The sequence below is a fragment of the Macrosteles quadrilineatus genome, unplaced genomic scaffold, assembly GCF_028750875.1.
Source record: "Macrosteles quadrilineatus isolate MER2022 unplaced genomic scaffold, UCM_ALF_1.0 Scaffold_2__2_contigs__length_208266976, whole genome shotgun sequence".
Lineage (NCBI taxonomy): Eukaryota > Metazoa > Arthropoda > Insecta > Hemiptera > Cicadellidae > Macrosteles > Macrosteles quadrilineatus.
Genome location: NW_026542595.1, coordinates 19,937,834 through 19,964,574, shown reverse-complemented (window position 1 = coordinate 19,964,574; position 26,741 = coordinate 19,937,834).

Genomic DNA, 26,741 nt, shown 5'->3' with positions numbered 1-26,741 from the left:
CTAGTATTAGTATAAAGTGTGTTTTAAATAGCGTATGCGTATTAGGATTTAGTAGTTTTGCATTCAGGCTATTTTAAATTTAAATACTTTGTTGCAGCTTATCAAGAAATAGCTGTCGTACCTATTGTATACTCACTATTTGCCTTGTCTCGTGTAAGTTACCTTAAGTAACAGTAGGTGCGTGACTGACTGAAAGTTTATGACTTGAAGTTTTAAATGACAAAATAATAATTAAGAACCTGATAGAAAACACAAATCTCTCATTTCTCATATATAATCGATGATTATCACTCCCTGTATATGTGGATGGTTAAAACAAACACTTATGTCTTGCTAGGAATCTATTTAAGTTATACAGGTAAATCCACTTGAATAGAAACTGAAATGTTGTCTTGTTGATCTTTATAACAAAACAATTGAATTAATACCCCCGCCGTAGCAAACCTGAAGACTAAGCGTATTTATATTTACCTGGCTAGGTTTCTACTAAAATATTCCCTGAAAATTGTTACATTTTATTTCCTATTTAAATAATTTTAATTTTAATGAGTACTTAAGTTTGTTGCTAAAGGGAAGGTATTGAGGTGTGTTTTTGATTGAAATGTTGATAGCTTAGTATGAAATAAACATAATTGCCTAATCTGATTAAAATATGTCCATAAACAAGCAAACTACAACAGTTTATTAATTCTCCATACATGGAAATTTTAAATTTAAAGTTTTTTTTCATTACCTACGTAACCACGCTTCAATATACAAAACTATTTTTAAGCTCTACAAAATGGTATGTGAAGAAATCGTAAAGTTTTATGATTTTAGAGTCAAAAATGGTAAATCCCAATTTTTACCCTATGAAACCCCCCATAAACCCCCGTTCCCATAGTCCGATTATGCTGGTTCGCAAACTCGTTCGAATAAACGTAGGATTACACGTTTGTACCAAAATTAATCAAATCGGAATATATATATAATCACAAGACCAGCAATCTTATGATACAATATCATATGTAATAAATTGTTATGGGTATGATTTCTTATATTTTGACTAGTGTTGGGGAAGAATCTGTCAGGTGTGAGTAACAGTTTTTTTACGTGTTAGTACATGAACTCGCCTGGGGTTTTTTGGCCTCTGGGGAACTCAAAATGAAAAAGTAAATCGGTCCCGGGTCTAGGTCTTACCATGAGACCTATGGCAATAGCTTATTCCCTTTTTAGTCCAGTCAAACTAAGCCAAATTACCCCTAAACCTGGGCAAAATTGCTTCACAAGCGATTGAAGTGGTATTCAACACAGAAAATGATGCTTTATAACATATCAAAAATCCGACAAAATCCGACCATGGGAAATTACAAAAAAATCAAATTCAAAATGGTGGCAAAATCTCAAATTTTTGTGATATTTGTTTTAAGACTTTTGGCGAAATGGGATAATGGGAAAGCACATATACATAAATTAAATATCAGATTGGATGTTGAAATATCAAATAACTACAAGAATAGACGTTATTAAAATGATAAGGAGAGCATATTTGTACATATGTACATTTTAGTTTCCATAGTTACAAAAAAATAACTAAATTTAATAAGTTTTCTTGGACAAACTATTCATTTGAATAACTGTTATCATTTTGTTTCAATGATCTTACATTCATTGATCTGGCACTCCTCTCAAGAAGCAGAACCAGACAGTCCGTTCTGTTTACACCACAGTTGCGCAATGGGTCATAAAAGAAGAATGGACCATTTTCAATAATCACTCTAGGGTTGGCGGTATGTCAGATACTGTAGGGTAGTACGAGTTTTTCACCAAGAAGGACATTATTCTCAGACGTTTGAACAAATATGTGAAAAAATTATTATTATAGGAATCAGTAAACATGAATAATATAGTATGAAGCAGTAAACATATCAAAACAGGCAATACAAAAAGACTACAAAACAAAAAGTCGTCCTTTCGTAGTTTGAACATTTTTTTAGATAATTTTTCTTTTATCTCCAGTTTTTACTAACGCTTGCAGTTCATTCTAGCCTTAAAATATTCTGTGATAAAAGGGTTTAGATTTGAGTTATTGATCATTAAAATCGGATGATTTAGAAACGAGCTACGAACCCTATCACAATATTAAATTTAACTTTTTAGATATAAGTTTTTATTAAAAGATGTATATCTCGGGTTGTTAATATGTCACCAAGTTCATTCTGGTCTCAAATTACTCAGGAAATCTTTGGCTTCAATTTTATTAACCATTTAATAAAATCTGATGAATTTTAATTCAGTCATAAATCTTTATTTAACAGTAGATTATTTGTCTTTCAAAATTTGTCTTTAGTTTTATACATATATCCCCAATTCTAAATAACTCACAAAAATCTTTACAGTCTTAAATAAATAGTAACATTATTGACTTTTGTTTTAGCTATGGATTATTTTTTTGGGGTTATTAGAATTGGGGATAAATGCCCTAAACTAAAGACAAAATTTGTAAAAGAAATAATTTACTGTTAAATAAAGATTCATGACTCAATTTAAATTTGTCTGATTTTATTAAGTGATACATAAAATTAAAGCCAAACATCCACTGAGTAATTTGAGACAAGAAAAAACTTGGTGACATATTAGCAACCCGAGATATACATCTTTTAATAAAAACTTATTTCTAAAAAGTTAAATTTAATATTGTGTTAGGGTTTGTAGCTCGTCTATAACACGTCCGATTTTAATTATCAATAGCTCAAATGAAAACACTTTTATCACCGAATATTTTAAGGCTAGAACAAACTACAAGCGTTAGTAAAAACTTAAGATATAAGAAAAATTATCTTAAAAAATCTTCAAACTACGTAACGTCCATAAGAAATTTATGAGGAAGAATTTTCGTTTGAATATATCTTCAAAACGAAAAAATATATTTAAAAACTGATTTTAGTATTGAATTCAGCGTGAAAATGTAATTTATAATGACGTGTCACAACACTATCATTACGTTTAAAAATTTATATTTATATCCAATATGGCAGATCCAATATGGCGGATCCAATATGGCAGATCCAAGATGGCGGCCAAAATGCGTTCCCTATCAAAATAAAGGACTAACCACACAATAAATATCCGTGATAATCTTAAGTGAATATCTCAAAAATATGCATAAAAATAAAAATTCATGTGATATATTTTTTAATGTGTCCAATGTTGGGGAAAACCGCCATTTTTAATCGTCATTTGAGGGGGTTTCCTGTAGACTGATCTTTGGCAACTTTTAGTACGTCACTCTGCACACCCAAAACTATACCAAATAAAACCATACAATGTTTTCTTGTATTGTTTTAAGGCCATATCCCATATTTATCTGACTATTGGTGTTTTAACATAAATGGCTCTTAAGAAAAATAGCCGCCATTTTAAAATGCATTTTTAGACACTTTCCCATAGTCGGATTTTGTCGGATTTTGGATATGTTGTAAAGTAACATTTGTTGAGTCGAATACCACTTCAATGGCTTATGAAGCAATTTTGCCCAGGTCAAATCATAATTTTACTAGACTATTTAGAAAATTCGCTTAAAAAGAGAAAACGTTTGTAGAATATAAATTACTTCTCTTGCTAAAAGGATAACATTTTTGTTCTATAATTATTCTGCAGCATTAAAATGCATTGTAACATGGAATATTAACTAAGTAAGTAGTTAATCAAATATATTAGACATTCAGTATTCGGGATCTTGGGCAGCCAGTTTTATTCTGTCTGCCATATCCAACAATATAGATTGTTGCCGGTGAAATATGTTGCAGGGTTCTCATGAATAATAAGCTGTATATAGAGTGGTTGATGAGCTATTCACAGAAGCAACAGGCTTACATTATCCATTATCCTGCCTGTAAACTAAACGGTTTACACATATCATCATTCTTAATACCTTCCTAAAAATAATATAAAACTTAACTTGTAGTTGCTAATATAAAGATTTTTTTAATACTGTGCAATACAAGAAGATACAATACATCACAGGTATACATTTTTGGATAGAAATGTTATAGCCATTCTTATAAAATAATACTATAATGACTTATGGCATATATTATTGGGCCTAATAATACAAGGAGATTGATTGATCTACTAAGTTACTGTTGTAAAGTAGCAATACTGGATAAGTTATATATTTTTTATATTGTATGACTTGGTTTTCCCTTATGGATGTCTTTTAATTTTGTTTGCATGATTTTGTTCCTTTCTTGTTCTTCTCCCTTTTTCTGGTCGCTGTTTGTTGTAAATGCGAGCAATGATTCTTTGCATCGTTCTTATTGCCAGATAGTTGTATCTCAATTTAATAAATTGGCTTTATACCGTACAAAAATTTGATTTCTTATTTAAGAACCTGACATGGCGACGAGGATGGGATGAGAACAAGAAAAGATCAGGCTCATAGTAGCATAAAAAACAAAAACATCCACAAAGGCATACCATAGAAAATAACTAGTGTACAGTATTACTTTACTTTACAATAGGTACATTACAGATGTAAGTTTTTGTAAGATTTACTCACTCTCCCGATACATAAGATATGGAGAAAGTATTGTTTTCATCAACGTTTGGGAGTTAGAGTTTTGGGTGGATATTTCGGTTTCCCCTGGACCCAAAAAGTGGTTTTCGAGGTCATGTCAGTGTGTGTGTGACTCCATAACACACGTGAAAGATAACTGTGAGGGACTAATCTGTACGCTCAAAATATATCTCAAATGTATGGCAAGTGTAGAATTAACTCTCTTAAAATCATGGCCAAGTCAAGGACGGCGTTTGAAGATTTATTCATATCTTTGTCGTTTTCCATAGTAGCACTTGACACCCGAAATGATGACTGTAGCTATTGCGATGGTGTTGTTGCAGAATGTACAAGACTATGCTGACTGTGCTGTGTGCCATAGTACTGGTGACTGCTTGTGTGGGCCAAGTCAACTTTTCACCCTCCTGGGGCAAGAGAGGCGCCCCCCAAGACGGCTGCAAGGCATCCATGGACTCCCTCATGTACCTATACAAGCTGGTCCAGGTGATACACCAACTTGTAGCTATACTTACAAATCACTGCAATAAAGTGTTTTAAAATAGTTTTTTCACCACACTATGATGTTTTTAGCTGTTTTAATACGTCAATTGGTGGCTGAAAGTTACGTGTTGCAGGCCATGCCAGCTGTCATCGTCATTTGGGGACCGAGTAGGTTTTTACATCCCTAGGGCCACAAAATCAGCTGCCCGCTTACTTTCTTAAAACATGAATGCATATTAAATATACAATCAGTATCCATAGAATTGCAATAGATTTGTTTCATTGTCACCGCTGACTAGCAACTATTTATTATAACAAGTGGTCGTCCAGTGGTCGAAACTCGACCAAAAATATGTAGGCCTTTTTTGGATTTTTAGATAGAAGTGGTTGAGGTATGTTGGAATATCTTTAAGGATGTACCTTTTTGGCTGTAGTGAGTGTGATCATGTGTTCAATATTCACATATAAATTTTTTAGGTTAAATAAAAACAGACAAACTCGCATGTTGTCAATTAGGGACAATTGTTGTATTACTTACGAAAGAAGATTCATTTAAGATCAAATAAATTAATTTAGTATATGTCTCTGTCTGATTTAGAAAACATTCAGTATTTTGGCTACTGCATTTTATAAACCAAACTCGAATCTTGCTTCCTTGGCCTATCGTATGACGTTTTCCTGTTGGGTACTTGGTAAACGTATTGCATAAGTGAATTATTAACAATATGATTTAGCCGTTAATTAATTATAATTTAAATGGGTCAAAACTTAAAACGTTAGTCCATAAAGGCTTATCTCGTCAGCTCAAGAGTATATAATTCTGACCCCTAACTTGAAACCCTTAAAAGGTGGGTCTGGCCATTTCTAGTCATCATCAAGAATTTCCAGACGAAACGTAAATCATCATTATGTCCCAACAGTTTATCATGTGTATCCCAGTCAAAGCAATTACATTATTCTATTAATATTATGATCAAAATGAATGTTGCAAGAAGATACAATATTTTAATATTTGCTCATGTTAAATAATTTTTTTTTAAGTAACCATAACTTAATTTGAGGACAATAATTGAATAACAATATATTCTTTAGTTGATTTGGAATTAGGAATCACGTCTTTATTTCACAGTAAATATCCTCAAATGACCAAGTGATTGATTTAAAGTAGAGTAAGTATATTTAAATATTTTTAATTAAAAGAATATATTATGCCAGTTTGTGTATTTTGATTTAACCTAAAAATTTGACACGTATGTACACATGATTGCACTAAAAAGGTTAATCTTCAAAGATATTCCACCACACCTTAACCGCTTTTAGCTAAAAAATCCAACTGCACTGTACAGACTCTATTTTTCACCCCATACTGTAAATAAAACATGTGATTGGCATTTCTACTATTGGTTTAGATTTTCTGTTTATATTTCGTTGTTATTTCGTCACCAGCATGGAAACCCATAAAGCCCATGTTAAATTTTTTTTTAATTTCAAATTCATTTTTTGTGCTTATTTCTGAGCCTATTTTAATTTTTAAAGGGATTCTACACACCTACAGAAAAATATCTTTCTAACAGTATGCGTAGATTTTCCCTGCGATGCACACGAGCTGAGAAAAAAATGTTTTAAAGAAACATGCTTGCCTATTAATGTATATGGATAGATTATTGCAGATTCCTCAAATTATTTCTTCACATAATCTTAAAGTTGTAGTTGCGTTGACTATCAGTGTGCATTATTATTGTGGTGAATAGTGGTAATAGGGTATAGTGTGGTGAAAAATAGCGTTCGTACCACGGACCGAAATGGTTTTGCAGCTCTCGATCGTTTTAAGTCCTAGACTTTGTCTCGAACTTAAAAAACTATCTCGAGCCGGCAAAACCTCATTTTCTGCCATAGGTACGAAATATACTATTTTGTTTAGTAAAATAATACTTGCTGGGTATGAAATAAATAAATTTACAATATGTAATCCTAATATTCCAAAAACTAGCAGAAAGTAAATAAAAGAAACGCTTATAATGTTACTCACAAGACGGTAAAAGATATTAAGTGGTGATCGATTTCGATTGGAAACTCCAATCATCATCCAATAGGCGAATGGCAGAAGTTATAAACTAGCAAGACAATTACAACAATTTATTTATTGGTGTTATTGCCTTTGAAGGCATCATAATATCAAAATTTGGAAGTAAATCAGTCCTGGGCCTATGTCCTAAAAGGAGAAATTTGCTTAAAGTTAATTTCTTTAAAGAAACAATAAATGATGTTTTTGTAAGATTTCTAGTAGGTTTTTTTTTAATATAATTAGGATTGATTTGATACATATTTTGTTTATAAACAACAATAAATGAATAACCTTTATATACCGATTATTTGTTTGAGAGATTAAATATCTAGCCTATATTTTGCTTGTTTTAGAGTGAAGCACAGAAGATCGTGGATTGTGAAAAGTTCTCAAATTGAAGCCATCACGCATCGTTTCTAAACTTGTTGCACACATTTTGGGCAGGAGCGCATACGCTTAGTTTTGTATAGCACTGTGTACTATAGGTTGTATTAAATGGTTATTATTTATTTGAGTGTATTACTTTCACCAATTAAAAGTTGTACTTGCTTTTAAAAACCAACATTTTATGTACACTTCGAAACAATTCAAATTTAATTATTACTAAACTCTGAAATTGCCATATTGATATTCTTCTTAGATAGGCTCAAGTTAATCTGTAAATTGAAATTCTAAAATTGCATGAAAGTATTTGTCTGTCCAGATTGTTCCTTTGTTGTTGTTGGGACGGGTGGCGTCGTCCTGTAATCCAGCTACTAGGAGGTCACGAATTGTGGATATTTATAGGCATGCACTGTGGATGCGATACTCCCTGGTGTGGATTAACGTCCGCACGAGTGAGTACTATGACTACCCGCAGTGCTATCCTGATAATTAGACCAATTCATATATAGTGCAGGAAAAAAATTTAAAATGTAGCCTAATGCTGGAATTTTAATTTATCAGGCTGAAAATTGGTGGAGATGCCGTACGTACAGCTGGGAACATCATACTAAAATTCCCAAAAAATCCCACTTGGGCAACATGCCGCCATCTTGGAATAATGGCCGCCATCATGGATTTCGCCCTTGTGTCATATATTCAAGCATAAAACCACTCCTAATTGTGATAAAAGCGTGCGGTTTGTTTCTAATCATTTGTCAGGATGTAATTCAAATATATAAACTAATTATATATAGTTAAGTATGGAAATTTAACATTTTATGCTTAAATTTAACAAAAAAATTGCAGGTTTTATGGGATAAAAATTGGTTTTCTCATTTTTGACCCTCGAAACACAAAATTTCCCAATTTCTCTCTAGACATTGTTAAAGAGCATAAAAAAACAAACAATATAGTATATTAAAGAATTTTATATAGTTTTTAGTTACGGAAGAAATTCAAAAAGTTGTAAGTTTAAAATTCTTAAGTTATTCTTATGGAGAATATTGTAAAATGTAGTTTACTTGTTTATGGATACATTTTGAACAAACTTGGCAAATATATTTTTTTTTACTAAGCTCTTGGTATTTTATTATAAACCGCACTTTATTAGTTTCCTTGTAACTTAGCAGCAAACATAGGTACTCGTTAAACCTAAAGTTGTTTAAATAGATTTAATTTAAAATCGATTCAGGCCAATGGAAATTCGCTTAGTCGGCAGGTTGGCTGCGGCAGGGGTATTAAATTATACGTTTTGTTCCAAGAAAAATATAATATATTTTTATATTTTTTACTCATGAACTATATTGGCAGTACTGTATTTCTATTTCAATGTTGTGTTTATTCAATCAGCTGATTTAAATTGTGGCTTGTCACGGAGTGTTTGATTGTTGGTATTTACTCAGGGGAGGTACGGAAGAGGCTACGATGACAGCTGTGGGCTTCTTATTAGCTGAGGGAACGCTATTACCGTAACAATACGGTATGTGGACAACGGCTTCGGTGGTCTAGTGGTTAGCGTGCCGGGCTGGCATGTCAAAGGTCCCGGGTTCGAATCTCGCTGGTTGCTTTAACTTTTTGTCTCAGATTTTTTCATTATCAGCAAGTTTGGTTGGTTTGGTTCGGTTATGACAGTTTAATTTTATTATTAAGTCATTATAAAATTTTAATTGAGCAATTTCTAGTTTTATTTAATAAACATAATTATTTTTTTCTATTACTAATCTTTTTTATATGATTTAATTATCAGCAAGTTTGGTTAGTTCGGTTAGGTTATGATAGTTTAATTTTATAATTAAAAAATTGTAAAATTGAATTTGAGGCATTTATAATTTTATTTTATGAACAGAACTATTTTTGCGAATAGTAAACCTTCATTGACAAAGTGCTCTCTACTACAGCGCTGTTCGCGGAGGAATTTTGAACTAAATGCCTCATTCGTACCTCCCCTAAGTCAGACCCTTGATTGTTAATTGTTTTGTTTATATTAGTAATGTTTTGCTTAGCATTAGTAATGAACTTAGCTTTTAATAGTGGTTGTTTTTTTGTTTTTTTTAGTTTTATAAAGCATTTTGAATAAATGTATATGGGTTTTCTAAACATTTGAAGGATGGAGTTGGTTGAGGAGGAGTTGTGTGTGTTTTGCAAAAAGGGGATTTCTGATAATGATAATATCAATAGAGTTTCAAAAGGGCTAAAGACAATTCGGGATATAAGCATAGCTCGTGGCGATGACTTGTACAGGGTTTTAGAGAATAAACAAAGTGTGACCGTGCATGAGAAATGTAGGAAGGATTATACCCGACGTGGAAACATAAACAGTGTTCTCTGTCCAATTGATAATAATCAATCAATTGTTACATTGAGAAGAAGTGTAGACCATTTTGATTTTAAACACGACTGCTTATTTTGTGGTAAGGTGGCTCAGTATGAAAATTGAAAGAAACATCCTGATCGATACGATTCAATTTGCTATGTGACAACATTAACTTTTTCCGAGACAATAATGGCAAGAGCAAGCATAAGAAATGACGAATGGGGACAATCAGTGCAGCTTAGAGTTGGTGGAGTAATTGATCTCGTTGCTGCTAAGGCCAAGTAGCACAGAAATTGCTTGTCTACGTTTATGGGCGAGACAAGGGGCCTACCGGGTATAGGGTTTCAAGGCAGAGAACTAGATACAGGTAAGTATGGGGCATTTTTGAAACTTACTGAATTTATGGAAAATGACGACGAATGCCAATACCTTTTGAGTGATCTTCACCAGCACATGCAAGAACTCTCACCCGGTGACGAAATATTCTGTGAAAAGATGTTAAAAATAAAGCTTGAAGAACATTTTGGTTCCAAGATAATATGCACGAGCAGAGGAAAACTAGGAACTATAGTAACTTTTCGGAGTGTGGCATCTAGGATAATGGTGGACGAATTTTTTAAAAGTCGAAAAGGTAATCCTCAAGATGAAAGGATAAGGATTGTTATGATGGCAGCAGAAATCATCAAAGAGGACATCAACTCTATTGTATACACGCCTGAGTATTATCCGCCAGTTGATAAAGTGAAGTCGGGGGGTCAAGACATGGTTCCAGAGAGTTTAAAAATATTTTTGGAGAAAGTAACAATTTCAAGAACTGGAATAATTAATTCCCAGAAGACTCTAACTCTTGCTCATGCTGTTATTTCAGCTGTACGATCTTCGTCCTTTGTGTCTCCAATCCAGCTGGGCACATCTGTTTATTTACACCGAAAGTATCGGTCTCGAGCGCTTCTTGATATTTTCAACGCCATGGGATTATGCGCCTCGTATAAAGAAACCCTGAAGTATGAAGCGTCGATAACAGAACATGCACAAGTATCGATAGATGAAAATGCTTTCGTTCAATACGTGTTCGACAACGCTGACCATAATGTGTGCACTATCGACGGTAATGGAAGTTTCCATGTGATGGGAGGCATCGTTTGCGCTACACCAGGTATTTTAGTGAATTCAGACCTACCAGTACCACGTCCATGTGAAATGCCTTCATCAGCAACCATAGGTAAGTTTGGTTGTATCGATAAAAAGATGTACAATAAACATTACAAAACTGGACTGAAAAATATCAGACTAAAAGATATTTCACAAATGAATATTTCCAGCAACAGCATTGACGTTTCTAAATATGTTGACCTTTTATGGATGGCCGGTCCAGTATGTAAGATGGACAACCACGTGGGATGGAGTGGCTATATGGAAACCATCACGAAGTCGGAGGTGCTTTACGAAACCTCAAAAGTGCTACCTCTTCCTATAGTCAACTTGGAACCTAGCAATCAGTCAACAATTTACACTTGTCTACAATTTGCTGTTGAGCAGTGTAAGAAACAGAAGCAGTCATCGTGCATAGTCACATTCGACCAGCCATTGTATGTTAAGGCTATGGATATCGTTCTGGCTGCAGAAGAAGATAATCCTCTTTCATCTGTAATAGTGCGACTTGAAGGTTTCCATTTACTTATGTCCTACATGGGTGCAGTAGGGAAGATAATGGAAGGCAGTGGCTTAGAAGAACTTTGGCAAACTGTTTTTGTGAAGAATTCTGTTGGACACATGCTAAAGGGGCACGCTTATGCTAGGGCTTTAAGGGCACATTTCCTTGCTCAGAGTGCAGTCTGTTCTATAATTGTAGAAAGATGTAAGGCGGGAGGTTTATTGCCAGACGCTACTGTGGTTGAAGTAAAAGAAAATTACGAGCTGCTTTTTAAAGGAGAGAAATCTGTGTCCGATGTCTTATCTACAGAGAGTGTAAATAGATATATTGATGCAATCAGCAATCAGATACAAGATGAAGCTGAAAGAGGCAGAACTTCAAAACTGTGGGTACAGTATATGGAGCAGGTGGAAATAATGCGTCTTTTTGTTCGTGCCGAGCGTTCTGGTGATTGGCATCTGCATTTACTTTGCGTTAAAAGGATGCTGCCGTATTTGCACGCTGGTGGTCATATGAACTATGCCAAATCAGCTCATATGTACCTTCAACAAATGGTTGAGCTTGAATTGACCATGTCTAAGAGTGACTATGAGGAGTTTGTTGAAAAGGGATACTTTACTGTGCGAAGATCATCAAAGTTTTGGAGTGGAATTTGGTCTGACATGACCATCGAGCAAGTTTTGATGAAAAATTTCAAAACCACAGGAGGTCTAACTCGAGGACATGGCATATCTGACGTGATACTGGCAAGATGGATTCATTCGATGTCAGCGTCAATGAACATGGTGGATGCGTTGGAATCATTTGCAGGTGTCAGCACAGCCACGTCTCAGCAGCATATAGAGCTTGGCAAATCTTGTCAAAAACGAGATTCTAAGCATCTCGAAATATTTACCGATTGGCTGCATCTACACTCGCCTTTTGACAAACCCTCCAACCTCTTGGTTTCGCTTTCAACTGGCCTGATTGGTGACGCATCAGTGAACTGCGACTTAGCTCTAGAAGTTGGAACATCAGCAATGAGACAAGTTCAAGGAAAAACCTTTGCAGAAGTCAAACTCAGGAGATCAGACAAGGTACAGCCACTTTCAGCCATGGGAAACGTGGTCGTTGTGCGAGGTGAAACTATTCCCATTAGTCAAAACAAGCTATTCCATCGAATCATGTGTGTTGTCCGCAATGATTTAGAGTTGAAATCATGTTTTGAATACGAGTTGGCACCATTACCACCAGCATTATTTAACGATGTGACCATTAGAAAATCCAACAAGGCTGCATTAAGGACCATGATAGAGAAATTGTGTCCTCCAACAGATTGTCTTCCACTAGCTCCAAACTTTGTGATTGATGGTGGGCATCTTCTTCATAGGGTAGTCTGGCCAAAACCGGCTATTTTCTCTGAAATTTGTAATGCGTACCAGACATACGTAATAAAACATTACGGTAATCAAGTCACTGTTGTTTTTGACGGATACTCGGGAAGTACGACGAAAGATGTAGAACACGCTAGGCGAACGTTTAAAGCGTCATCTGCCGAGGTTCTTGTTGATTCTGATGTGCAAGTGGTATCCCAGCAGCATCCATTCTTAGCCAACTCAACCAACAAAACAAGGCTTATTGCTCTATTAGGAAGCCACTTAAACAAAAACGGAATAAAAACGCTCCATGCAGAAGCTGATGCAGACCGTCTAATTGTCCAAACAGCCATCCAAATAGCCAAAGAAGGACAAAATGCTGTCATTGTTGGGGAGGACACTGACGTATTCGTCCTGTTATCGACCCTTACTGACCCTGACAAAAATGTCTTAATGCTCATTCCACTATCAAAAGCTCATCCGCAAAAGATATTTTCATCCATGGCACTGCAAAAAAGTATGGGCAATGTCAACGAGCATCTACTTTTCCTGCATGCTATGTCCGGTTGTGATAACACGTCAGCACCCTACAGAAAAGGGAAGATACAAGCCTTCAATGTACTGAAGAAATCTCCACATCTTCGCCAATCAGTGAATGTGTTCAATCGGGCAGAAGCTACACAGATGGAAATTGTCAAAGCTGGAGAAGAATTTCTAGTAGCCCTATATGGAGGAAAAAGTGGTGAGGGACTCAACACAACTCGATACAAACAGTACCTAAAAGCAATATCGAAACAACGTCTAGACGTTGAATTTGACATTTCAACACTTCCACCGACGTCTGAGGCTGCTAGAGAGCACAGCCTTAGAGTGTACCACCAAGTTCAAGAATGGCGAGGGGTTTCTCTTCCACCTACAGATTGGGGATGGAAAAGGAACGAAACTGGTACACTTACTCCAATTCCTACTTCATTGCCCCCTTTACCTGACAACCTCCTTAACTTGATAAGTTGTGCATGTAAGACTGGATGTAACAGGTATTGTCGATGTCGGAAAAATGGATTATCTTGTTCAAGATTGTGTATCTACTGCACCGACGGTTGTGGTAACAGGACCACATCAGTACTGAATGAAGAAGGGGACAATAATAGACCTGATTCACCAACCCAAACCAGTTCTGACCTCGAAATTAACACTACCGACATGCAAATGAGGCCACTGCGCAGCAAGAGAAAAAAGCCACACCAAAGAAAATAGTTGTATTAACTCACAAACTTATTAATAGTCAAACAGAATGTATTTAGTCTTTTTTTTAGTTTATAAAGACAAAAATAATAAGTATTAAATAAAATGTAAGTTTTTAAAGTAAACCGAACACAACTGTTTTTACTATTATTAATATAATACGATAGATAAAACATGCTCCATAATACCATTAACAACATTTTCTATTAGTCACCACCACGACGCAGTCCAAAACATAGGCTGCAATCACATGTTCCACGTCAATATGATGGATTAATTATTACCCAAAAATAAATATAATTACATATTCTTGTGCGTCTTGACTTGACCTACAAGATTTATTCAGGTACGTCTTTCCCCAATTACTAAAAAATGTCTTAAATCAATTTTGAATGCAAGGTCTGTATTACTCTGTAATGATTTTTTGTTAAATTTAAGCATAAAATGTTAAATTGCCATACTCAACTATATATAATTAGTTTATATATTTGAATTACATCCCGACAAATAATTAGAAACAAACCGCACGCTTTTATCACAATTAGGAGTGGTTTTATGCTTAAATATGTGACACAAGGGCGAAATCCATGATGGCGGCCATTATTCCAAGATGGCGGCATGTTGCCCAAGTGGGATTTTTTGGGAATTTTAATATGATGTTTCCAGCTGTACGTACGACATCTCCACCAATTTTCAGCCTGATAAATTAAAATTCTGGAATCCAACACTATTTTCCTGCACTAATATACCAAGGCAAAAAATGTGGTTCGGATTCCACTATAAACTGTAGGTCCCTAAATTGCCATTAGCTGTATGGACAATTAATTAACAGCTGTGTCTAAGGAATGTCGGCCTTAGTCACTAACAAGACTACAAGATCGCGCCACTCATCCTACACTCATCTCCATTCATACCTGGCTTAAAATATCTACTATGTATTGCTGTACAATAGCCTCCCTCTGGGGTTGAAGACCGAGTAGGATCACCAAACGTTTAAAAGAGCAGTGAAGAGATTGCTCTTGAATGGGATTTACTACAGCAGGATTTTGGCTGGTAGTCATTACAGATTGTAAATAGTTTTACAAAGGTACTACAAAGAAGTTTCGTATTTTAGTTTATTTTGACATGGCTAACGCTGATAGTATTTGGTTATTTTGGTTAAATAAATTTCTTATGAATAGTCATTTTTCATAATTTAAAATAGGAAAATCAAAATGGCCACCATTTTGGAATTTTGAATAGGATCAAGGTAATTTTTTCCATCATCCTTTACTTTCTTTCTTATTAAATGACGACCATACAAAGTAGGCATTTTAAGCCAAGTATGAATGGAGATGAGTGTAGGATGGGTGGCGCTCATGGGTCATACCTTAACATACATACTAAAGATTTCATAAAGATTGTTTGAAACAATCTAAAGATAAAAGTGTTTGTGTAAAATATACAAAATGGGAGATCTCGTTTACGAAGCTATTTTGAAAAAGGTTTTATTTTCGATTTTCTCTTTATTTTGAACCATGAAATCACTATGTAATGTCCCCATCCCCACCTTTTTTGAACACCATGTATTTTAGTCACACACTCACTGTATGAGATTTAATCATTTTATGAGTGAAGAGATGGATAAGAACTCGTTGAGATAAGATACCTGACCAGACTATAAGCCGGGATAGGGCGTTCTTCGATAACAAATAATCATTTTAATGAGGCCTAAACTGACTTTACAGTAGGTCTGGTTGTCATTGCTTTGCTAAATATCTGTACATATAAATTTAAACAAGTTTTCAATCTATGAAATGTTTAAGAACTGTTAAAGGAAATTTACATCCTCCATTTTGCTGAAATGGAATGTAAGTGTTATGATTTCTTGTTAAAATTGTGTTCTTACTCTACTATGAGGGTGTTTCAATAATTTATTATCTAAATTACTTTTTTCATTCAGTATATCTATATAAGGCTCAATCAAGCCTTAATCATATTTATCAATCACGACTAAAAATATACCTTATAATCTTTATATCACATTTCAAAAACCGCATGTTTATTAGGTTAAAATAATCCTTAACTCCCTAAAAAATGTCTATACATTATACATGTTTTATAGTAGATGAAACAATCAAACTCACAGAAATGGTTTAGTGGGTAAAAATAAAGACAAAATCAAGAGAAATATTTTCAAAAATCCCTTCATAAGCCAGATATCCAACATTTTGTATTTTAGCGAATTTCCCTATAGGGAAGTCCCGGGACCAAAGGGAGTAAATAAATAAGTAGGTAAGAGTTGCAATTGCATGATTCAATAATGTTCATATGAATATGCTTCAATATGAATATGCAGATAGATGTTATTTATACTAATATACAGGGTGTTTTGAAACTCTCCCGAAACTCCATGGACATGTTCCTTAGGGGAAAAACAAAAAAATAAGCAACCTTTATCATGGGTAAGCGGTGAAAGTAAATATAATATCTTATTGTTAAAAATCACAAAAGTTGCAATAACTTTTGAACCGTAAAATTGTTACAGCATTTGGTATAGGCATTGACTATTGGAAACAGAAGATAGGGTATCATGGTTTAATTTTAGGCTTTGGGTGTTGTACTTTTTTTAGAATCATAAGGACCATAACATATTAATTTTGATCAAAACCAGCTTTTCACCAAAAATCTGATTTGTTTGTTATTTTATGTTTTTTTTTTTTTTTTTTTTGTGGGAAAATAACATAAGTTACAATAATTTTTTAACCGTAAATCTTACGTAAATGGGATTTGTACCATTTTGTTCAGAACTTTAAGGGCTACAACATACTAAATGTTTATCAAAATCGTTCGGGCCATTTTCGAGAAAATTCGATTTTTCCGTTATTTTTCCATGTGGGTTTTTATGAAAAAATTAACATTAAATATCAAAATTTCAAAAATTTAAAAACCGCCTGCAGATAAGTTACCATGGTTGTGAACCTAAAAACCAAATTTCATCGAAATCGTACCACAAGTGTAGTTCCTAGCTTTGCACACATCCAGACACACAGACGTCACTTCAAAAACCGCTTTTTGGGGTCCAGGGGGGCCAAAAATGGATATATCCACTCAAAACTCAAACTCAAAAATTTTGACGAAAACAATAGGCCTACTTTCTCCATATACCAACAAACCAAGCTAAAACTGACCAACCGCATCGTAAGACAAGACTTCACAACACACTTTGGGTGGTTGGTGCAAATAGTGGGGGGTATAAGGTATAGGGGTAGAAAGTATTATCGTATAAACATATAAGCTGCTATACCCGTGCTTTGCAACGGGAAGAAAATGTGACCCAGAGAGCTATTAAAGTGGTGCTGATGTGTGTTTTAAAATACAACTCTATGATTTAGTATGAAAATATAAACTGATTTAAAAGTGTAAACCTACTTACTTTCAAACCCCTACTTTTAATGTTAATGGATCCAAAAGAATATGACAACAGACCTTAGTGTAGCAATAGCATCAATTGCTTCATATTGATGCTTCATGAATGACATTTTACCATAATTCTTCAATTTTAGTCAAGCCTCTTTATACTTAGCTTACTAATTACAAAATGAAACTTTGAGCAATACTTAACAAATCGTATACAACCTTTCGTTAAAACCAAACATAACCCTCAATCTACATTTTTTTTTATCACAATTTTATTTACAATCTGTTCATTTTTAGAACATTTAGCAAATACAATCACAAATTTTAATAAAACGTTAGTTAATCTCTGTCCATTGACAGAGCTAACTTAAAAATATTTCAATGAAAACATAAATATGTAAATAAACAAGGGAAAATTAAATTGTTCAAACAAAACGTGTGCTTGGATCCAAAACATGAATCCTTTTTAGCCTGTATATACTGGTGCTGTTGTCCAAGAGGTTTAGAGCCAGGTGATTAGGGTGACTTTCAAGTTTCTTTAGATACTTTGCACTACATTTGGTTATTTCCTCTTCAACCGTAGGAATTCCACTGTCCTTGTGAAGGATATTGTTATTAACATACCACGGGGCTTGCAGAATGAACCTTAAAACTTTTGACTGAAATCGTTGGATAATGTTTATGTTCGACATACTGGACGTTCCCCACAGTTGGATTCCATAAGTCCAAATTGGCTTCAGTATTACTTTGTATAGTAATAATTTATTTGCAATGGTCAATTTTGATTTACTATTTAGGAGCCAGGAAAGATTTTTAAATTTTAAATTTAGGTACATTCTTTTATTCCAGATATGGGTTTTCCAGGTTAATCTTTTGTCAATCGTCATGCCGAGATATTTCACATCGTGGGATTGCGGAATTTGGACATTATTTAAGGTTACAGGAGGACAAGTACCTAATCTGGTAGTGAAGGTCACATGAGTAGATTTGCTCTCATTCACTTTTATTTTCCAAGTTTGCAACCATTCTTCTAAGTCATCTAGGGAATTTTGAAGATTAAGGGAAGCTACCACTGGATCAGGATGGGACGCTAAAATAGCTGTATCGTCAGCAAAAGTGGCCACAGAAGTATTCACATTTTCAGGTAGATCGGCTGTAAACAGAGTATATAGTACAGGTCCGAGAACACTTCCTTGGGGAACGCCAGCTTGAATTGGGTACAATTTTGTAATGCTATCTCCAAATTTAACTCTGAAATATCTGTCGGTTAGGTATGATTTAATTGTCATATAAAATGTATGAGGAAGATTCAGTTTGAGTTTATAAAGTAGGCCTGTGTGCCAAACTTTGTCAAAGGCTTGACTTACATCGATAAAGACAGCTGTACAATAGTTCTTTTTCTCAAGGTCTTCTTTAATTGTATTAACCAATCTATGTACTTGTTCAACTGTGGAATGCTCCCGTCGAAACCCAAACTGATGATTTGGAATCAAGTTTCTGTCCTCTACTTCTTCAAGTAGACGATTCAAGAAGAGCCTCTCAAACAATTTGGATGTTATTGGAAGTAGACTGATAGGTCGATATGAACTTGCTTGTTGGGGTGGTTTTCCTGGCTTTGCTATCATGATTATTTCTGAAACTTTCCATTGTGACGGGAAATACTCAGTCCGTATAATTGAATTAAAAATGAGTGTCAGGTATATGAATGCTTTTCTAGGAAGCTCTTTCATTACTTTTCCCGTGATTAAGTCGTATCCAGGGGCTTTAAACAGTTTTAATTTGTTTACAAGTTTACAGACTTCTGAGGGAGTAAATCTACATGAAGCTCCACAAACATCTTTTTCGAGTAAATAAACAAACACCAGTTCATTGTACGGACCAGCTGTTTCATCAACTAAATTAAATTAAATCATCTAAACTTTAGAAGCATGCCAGGCGTAGCCCTTCGGAAATCAGCCTGTGGGGCAGAGCTCTTATAGTCCAGTAAAATAAGACATTTTGGTATGCAAAAGGTCGGGTAGTTCTGATTTTTGGATATGTTGTTAGTATTGGGCCCATAACATAAAATCCAAGTTATCCACCTCGAGATACTGCCGCTCGCCGCGGGGCACGCCACTTGTTATCGAAATATCAAAAATCTGACCATTCCTGTGGGGTTTCACTCGATCTCGCGAACAGTTGATTTTACCGAAAGTATTACTTTATATAATTAAACGAGGATAAATTTGTGACAGTTTAAGCCCAACAGCAAGTATGTAGCGTAAATAATGGTCACAATACAGACCATCAAAATAAATAAATTTTGCAAATACCTATAAAAATTGTGGTTTTTTCAATATGTCCACAATATAGTTAATTGAAGCAAACACCGTATTGATTTAGAGAGTATGCCAGTTTATTTGTTATTAATAGAAAATAAATGAAAGTATGAATGAAAATATCCCCACCTCAGCAAACCTGCAGACTAAGCAAATTTCTATTTGCTTGATTTGATTTTCACAAACCTATTTAAATAACATTAGGTTTAACTGGTATGTACCTAGGTTTGCTGCTATAGGGAGGGTAATATAGTATATAAAATAATAATAGTATGATAAGAAACAAATAAATTTACCCAATTTTATAAAAATGTGTCTATAAATAAGGAAAAAACAATAATTAAAATCTTTGCTATTGGAATAACTTGAGGTTGTTTAATTTTCTCCGTAACCAATAACTGTAAAAACATTTTAATGTACTAAATTATTTGTTTTTAAACCCTACAAAATGGTTTAGAGACTCATTGTAAAATTGTATGTTTTGAGGGCCAAAAATACGAAAAACCCGTTCTTAACAAAAACCCCATAAAGCAACCGTTCCCATGGCCTGATCATGCTTCGCGAACTCGTTTTAATAAATGTAGGTTTACATGCCGAAAAACAGACCTTCAAATATACCTTCAACGGCAAAACTACTCTTTCCAAAGCTGTCAAATGTTTATACATAAACATTTAAGCTAAGCTTTGGGTACAATACTTTCACATAAAAACAAAAAAAAAAACAGTGTAACATAGTTAACAGTTTATTGAGGCTTAAAGATCAGGCAAATGAGATCTTCCAATCACAATCACTCTACAGATCTTCCATGCAGCGGGTAATTTTTCCACGCCAAGTGCGCCCATCTATACAGGGCATGCTGAATATGAATTAATTGAAATACATGATTGATATTGAAGAACACAACAAATTCACAAATATCGGAAATTTCACTACAAGACGTACAGACGAGTTCTGGTGTGATACTGGTCTGATACTATTGTTCAAATGGATGAGTAATAATCATTTCGTGCTGTGTAGAGTATACTTCAACGTTTTAGTTTCGTACGTTGGCAATAAGTTGCGTACACCTATTTGACCTTGAACATAGTTTTGGTAATAAATTATAATACGAATAATAAAATATTAATGATAAAAATGAGTAAAAATAGCTTGCATGTCTGCAGGGCTACAAATGGTTCGCATATTGAGGTGTGGTCGTGTTAAAATAACTTTTATTTTATTACCTTTCATTTAATGTATTAGCATAGCCTTCTCTATGGTATCAGTCGTTAAACAGTAGTTTGTATCTAGTACAATAAATAAATAAATTTTCTAACTAGGTAAGTTTTTTGCAGACCCTGTATAAAAAAAAAAAACTAAAGATTTTACTAAACTGTATCCAAAAAAGTTATTATCGTCCGTTAGCACGATGATTCCCAAAAATCATCCGATTTAATGGAATTTGGTACAAACATTACTTTTATTTGTGAATCAAGAGATGGACTATTTATCATTTAGTTTGTATTGTAAGTGACTTAGCCTATTGCTTTTGCTTAATGGCTTAATGAATCATTGAATCATCTAAACGTACATTTATTTATTAAAACGAGTTATTAAAAGCATGATCGGCATGATAAGGCCGGCCATAGGAACGGTTGCTTTATAGGTATTTTGCCGGTAAGAATATTTTTTTTTTTTCATTTTTAACCCTCAAAACATACAATTTTACAATTGTATCATTAAAGAATTTTGTAGAGCTTAAAAACTAATAATTTAGTACATTAAAATGTTTTTTACAGTTATTGGTTACGGAGAAAATTAAAAAATGTAAATTAAAAAACCTCAAGTTATTCCAATAGCGAAGATGTTTAATTATTGTTTTTACCTTATTTATAGACACATTTTTATAAAATTGGGTAAATTGATTTGTTTCTTATCATACTATTATTATTTTATATACTATATTACCCTCCCTGTAGCAGAAAACCTAGGTACCAGTTAAACCTAATGTTATTTGAATAGGTTTGTGAAAATCAAATCAAGCTACTGGAAATTCGCTTAGTCTGCAGGTTTGCTGAGGTGGGGATATTTTCATTCATACTTTCATTTATTTTCTATTAATAACAAATAAACTGGCATACTCTCTAATTCAATACGGTGTTTGCTTCAAACAACTATATTGTGGACATATTGAAAAAACCACAATTTTTATACGTCTTTGGAAAATTTATTTATTTTGATGGTCTGTATTATGACTATTATTTACGCTACATACTTGCTGTTGGGCTTAAACTGCCACAAATTTATTCTTCTTTAATGTAATAATATAAAATTTCCGGTAAAATCAACGGTTCGCAAGATTGAGTGAAAAACAATAGGAATTGCCATATTTTTTTATAATTCGATAACAAGTGGCGCGCCCCGCGGCGAGCGGCAGTATCTCGAGGTGGATAACTAGGATTTTATGTTATGGGCCCAATACTAACAACATATCCAAAAATCAGAACTACCCGACCTTTTGCACAGCAACCCCATTTTTTCTGACAGATTTACTGGACTATTAGGAAATTCATCCATATCAATATTTTTCGGCAAATCTACATACTCTAAGCATCATTTTGATGTGCTATATGCCTATATTTTTATTCGGTAAATGGCGTTAACCGTTTACATAAAATTTGATTGTATCACTTTAATAGATGCCCTATCTCGCTTCGTTTTCCGGTTGTCAGCGTGTATGTATGTTTTAACCATAGGATTTATAAAATACCCCCCGCCGCAGCAAACCTGCAGACTAAGCGAATTTCCATTAGCCTGGTAGGATTTACACTAAAATGCCTTCTTAAAAATATCATATTTATTCCCTATTTAAATAGAATTAGTTTAACGAGTACTTAGGTTTGCTGAAACAAGGAGGGTAAAAAGGTGTTTTTTAATGTTAATAGTTTAGTAAGAAATAAATGTATTTTCCAAATTCGATCAAAATATGTTCATAATCAAGCAAACTACAACAGTTGACTTATTCTCCATAAGAATAATAAGAATGGGGATTTTAAATTTACAGTTTTTTGGAATTTTCTCCGTAACCATTAGGCGCACAATAACGCTTCAATATACAAAATTATTTGTTTTTTTACGCTCTACAAAATGGTTTGAAAAGAAATTGTAAAATTGTGTGTTTTTAGGGTCAAAAATGGGAAAAACCTATTTTTACCCCATAAAACCCCCGTTCCCATAGTCCGATCATGCTGGTTCGCAAACTCGTTCGAATAAATGTAGGTTTACACGTTTGTACCAAATTTCATCAAAATCGGATCATTTTTGCTCGAGTTATCAGGAGCGCAGCGAACGCGCTCCAACCTAAAGGCGAGTGAGCGTAGCGAACAAACTTCAACCAGGACGTGATTGAGCCATGCGAACGAGATAATCTTGAAAATTAAGAAGTTAAACGGGGCAAAGCCCGCGGGTTACAGCTAGTATAAATATAAATATCAATGAAGACAATATTATGTTACAAGTTAGAAAAGTTTTATAATGTCATATGTTATTTATTTATTTACATATTTTATTTTGATTTTTCTTTACTTTGAAAATGGCCTTAGAGCCGAAACTATAGTCAGTAAATATTTTAATAAATTATTTTACTTGGGTACTATAATAGGTATAACTTATAGCCTAACTACGGTTAAACTTTTAAGACACACCAACTTAACGTTTAGCAAGTTCAGCAGCAATATTGTTGTGCCTTATCAATAGTTTTTGGAAATAGGTACTGTAGAATAGGTATCCTACACCGTATTAAATTGGAAATTGTTAATTTACCAAGTACAAGTATTAATGCCAATTACGATTTTTTTATTAAGTAAAAATTATATTTTCACCTTTGTATCTTTAGTACACATTATTTAATTGAATAATCAAATTGGGCATTGAATGGTGCAAACACAAACAACCACATGTAAGACAACAAACAAAAGAATTGGTTATCAAGTCACCAAGGACTAAAAGATTCAGTAGTAAACACATGTTTCAATTGCTATATATTATTAGGCAAGCATGTTTCTTTAAAACCTTTTTTCTCAGCTCGTGTGCATCGCAGGGAAAATCTACTCAAACTGATAGAAAGATATTTTCATGTAGATGTGCAGAATCCCTAAATAGGCTATAAAAATAAGCACAAAAAATTAATTAAAAACAAATCTATTACATTACTTGTTTACATTAATGTATTACATTAATGTACAAGACTTAAGAAAATGTTAGAACTCGCGTGAAATAAAGAACTTTTACAAAATATTATCTAATAAAAAACTGATTTAATTCTGATAAATAACATTATTTAAAACATTTTCTCTGTATTGTTATGTTCTTGATCACTTTCTAATTCTTACCACAACTTTTCTCAATTGTTTAAATAAATTAAAACATAAAACATCTGTTCATAAAAACAAAGACTAACAAATTATTATATTTGATGTAGATTATTATTGAATTTGTACTATATAAAAAATAACTCAATTTCCAACATCCTCCCCACCTTGGAATTTTGCTTTACGTCATCAAAATTTCAAACATAACTATTTACATATTTCTTTTAAGTTGACGATTCCATTTTCCTAGGGATTTTTATCTTCTTCCCTCTTCTTGTTTCTGTAGGAGTTGATGAATTATCTTCTGTTTCAATATGTACATCCTGTTTCCTTGACATGTCTTATGAATTTATTTTCATAGAGTCAAGAAATATGAATCCTCTTCCTTTTTAGCGAATTTCCCATATAGGGAATAAGCTATTACCGTAGTACTCATGGTAAGACCTGGACGCGGGACCAATTTTTTTTTTCGTTTTGAGGTCCCTAGAGGCCAAAAACACCATCCGTTCAAATTCATATATATATATATATATTTATATATATATATATATATATATATGTGTCCGTCAGCACGATAACTCGAGCAAAAATGAAACGATTTTGATGAAATTTGGTACAAACGTGTAAACGTACGTTTATTCGAACGAGTTCGCGATCCAGCATGATCGGACCATGGGAACGGGGGTTTACGGGGGGTTTTATGGGGTAAAAATAGGTTTTTCCCATTTTTGACCCAAAAAACATAAAATTTAGCAATTTCTTTCCAAACCATTTTGTAGAGCTTAAAAAAACAAATAATTTAGTATATTGAAGCGTTGTTATGCGCCTAATGGTTACGGAGAAAATTCCAAAAAATTGTAAATTTAAAATTCCCATGTTATTCTTATGGAGAATAAGTAAACTGTTGTAGTTTGCTTGTTTGTGAACATATTTTGATCAAATTTGGAAAATGTTTTTATTTCTTACTAACTTAACTATTCACATTTTACAAAAAAAAAAACAGTTTTACCCTCCCTGATGCAGCAAACCTAAGTACTTGTTAAACTAATTCTATTTACAGGGCCGGATTTCCCAATAGGCCCAGTAGGCCCGGGCCTATGGGCGCAAGGTCCCAGAGGGCGCACGGCCAAGAACATATTTTTTTTAAATACCTAGGCTATCTAAAAACAAAAATAAATAGTCATAGTTGATTAAAAAAAACTCCAATGCATTGTGATTCTGAAGTTCATAAGAAAAAATAATAGTTAGGAAATTTAAACTATTTTTCAGAATTACGCATCGATTTCGTTAAAAAATTGGTAACTAACATTGGTTATATGGGAGTAGGCTGTATTAGGGATGTTGACGTTGACGAGCGCCCAAGGGGTACGCATCGTATTTGCCACTGCACTGCCACTATGCTGGCTCGGGCTCGGTACTACTGTACCTCGTACTACTGATCTGAGTGATTAGGGGTGCATTCGTGCTAGACATTATTACCACCCTCACCTCACAAAACAAAAAATATAACTAATCCTTTGATTAGTTTACAACAAGCTGCAGAATCAAGTAAACATATATAATAAGTTGTGTTGAATATTAAAACAACGATGAATTCACCTTTAAAATTAACGACAAAATACTAATCTCAGTTTTGCATTAGATTTTAGAACAATTCAATACCCTACAAAGCACCATTAATAACGCTGTCATTTTCTCCTCAGACCTCAGGAGGATCGGCACGGTTGGCCGGAATATTAATCGGTTTTGTTTGGAAATATAACCTAGATGCAGTACGACCATAGATTATATTTAACTCAAGTCGACTTCTTATGAAATTGATAATTCAAAATTTGTTTATGTCTAGTTCGGTTCATGTTGGTGACACTTGACGTTAGTTTTGACGTAATTTTGTTTATATTATTTTAGGGTTAGTTCTATGATGTGTGTTTCAATTTCTTGAAATATAAACAGGAGACGACCTATTGTTGATGATTAGATCGTTTTATTGTGGATAAACTAGGTTTGAACATAGATAAAACATACTCCTTAAATAACAAGAATTGTTTTCAGCTAATCCAAAATGATTACAAATCTACTAAAGGAGTATGTTTAATCTATGGTATCACGTACTGTATGGAGTTCATGTTTTTGGGCCTGGAATTGAAATCAATGGCCATTTTTTTTTTTTTTTCAGGAATGCTCGGTGGGTTGAGTTGTTTTATTTCAGTCCCACGGCCACAAACGTGAGCATTTATTAAAAACCTAAAATTGCTAAAAGTGTTTAAGACGGCATTTTGTTAAGGCTAAACAAGTCAATTCTTTAAAAATTTCTATGATTCCAACGAGGAGTGGTATTCAAGCAATTAACTTAGGCCTATGGGCATGATGTAGTTTTTAATAAAGGTTGAAGGAAAGTTACTGTGACCAGACTAGGGGGCGGAAAATTTTTTGGGCCTAGGGGCGCAAAAATGCTAAATCCGGCCCTGTCTATTTAAATCAAGAATAAGTTAAATGTTATATTTTTAAGTAGACATTTCAGTGTAAATCCAATCAGTCAAATGGAAATTCGCTTAGTCTGCAGGTTTGCTGCGGCGGGGG